At 43.1% G+C, this 1,575-nt stretch overlaps 1 long non-coding RNA gene across 1 annotated transcript; it reads left to right on the top strand.

Annotated features, from left to right (window-relative positions):
- The first annotated feature begins 257 nt into the window (after positions 1 to 257).
- On the top strand, positions 258 to 1,187 carry LOC120639511. Its single transcript, XR_005661460.1, has 3 exons — positions 258 to 352; positions 547 to 643; positions 744 to 1,187. It is a non-coding gene; the product is annotated as an uncharacterized LOC120639511 (long non-coding RNA).
- Positions 1,188 to 1,575: the final 388 nt, after the last annotated feature.

The following is a 1,575-nucleotide window of genomic DNA, read 5'->3' as shown; positions in this document are numbered from 1 at the left end:
TCCGGATCTGTGGAAGAAACGAAGGTGCCCTAGTGCGGTTTCATCCTGTTTCCTACCACTAGGTAACCGTGCCGATCTCGTTTTGTTGGGATGAAACGCGGATCCTCTCTTTCTTCTTTAATTTGCTACCACATCATCCCGTTTGCTGATGTGTAAGGCCAGTCCCAGTGCATGAAACCCGCACTGGGACTGGCCATAGAACACCTTTTTCACTCCGCTGGCTCCTCTCGCTCTTGCTCGGTGTTCGCTAAATACTACTCACCCGGCCGTCGCCCCCTCACTCACCAACTACTCACCCGGCCATCGCCCCCTCGCTCGCTCACCAGTCGCTCGCTCCTCTCCGCTCCAACAGGTTCGTCTTCCTCTCCTCTCTGGCGCCTTTCCCTCTTCTTCAATCTCTCATGTTCATCGATGGAAGGAGCTAATCCCCCTCTCTCTCTCCCGTTTTGGTTTATGCAAAATCTAAATTTTTAATGGTGTTAGCGTCTTTCTCTGTGTGCATCTATAATTTACATATAATCAATTGGGCCAGATCATGTTTTGCAGGCCACACCACGCAGTCATGTCTGGAGGTCACGCTGTAGCGAAACTTTATTTCAACTGCGGTTATTGTGGAGTAGCCCTATCTGATGGGACTTTTACAGTTATAATTTCTTTTTACTTCGTCAATCATTTTTCTCTTAGCATTCTAGTTCTATCTTTCTATTAACATCATTTTCTTTTTCATTTTTATTTTTTATCAGTACGACAAAATGGTTTCTACGGATGAAAGATGTCAACGTCTATTTTGTGAGTCATGCGCACGAATTCACGAGAATTCCTTCAATCATGATATTTTTCGAGCACATAATCTCGATTATATCATTTGAACTGGTATATTTGTTTGCGCTTTTGAGGGATGTGCCCAAGAAATACCTGCACCACTGTATAGTCATCATCAGAGGACGTGCCCGTACAAAAGACTTACGTGTCCAATATGTAATAATGGATTTGCCTTGATATCACTGAGGTCACATCTTCTGAGAGAACATCAGTTCAACCATTACCAGCTTAATTATGGTTCTCCCAGCACTGGTCATAATATCTCCAAAGTTAGAGGGTGTGTTTTTAGCGGTAGAGAGGAAGACTTTGTGTTCTTCATTAGAGGCGCAACCCTTTATTTTGTATGGCCTGGTGCATCAGCTGCTGCTTCATCTCAAGCGTCTGCTTCTTCATCAGCGTCTGTAAATATCCAACTGATGGTGAATTTGGTCGCAGCTCAGACTCAGCAGGATAGTGGGTCCTACACAGATCCACCGCTACCGAGGTGTACTGATGTTGTTCGTCTCTTTAGCTTCAGACATCTCACCGCATAAAATAATTTTAAGATTTCTGTATTGATATATTAGTTGTTTATGTGTATGTCTTTATTTATCTATCGGATAAATTTAAATTGGTTATTTGTTTATCTGTCGGATGGACTTAAATTGGTGGTGCTGGGTGGAAGCTTATCCAAGGTCAAACAGACTTCACCAATTAAAAGAATTTTTGATTGACTAGAGATATGCTGAGGTGAGCGGAAGGAATTGATCTGGT

This window comes from Panicum virgatum, chromosome 7K (assembly GCF_016808335.1).
Source record: "Panicum virgatum strain AP13 chromosome 7K, P.virgatum_v5, whole genome shotgun sequence".
NCBI classification, from domain to species: domain Eukaryota; kingdom Viridiplantae; phylum Streptophyta; class Magnoliopsida; order Poales; family Poaceae; genus Panicum; species Panicum virgatum.
The sequence above is the reverse complement of the archived record's forward strand: the minus strand, read 5'-3'. Positions and strand labels throughout refer to the sequence as shown.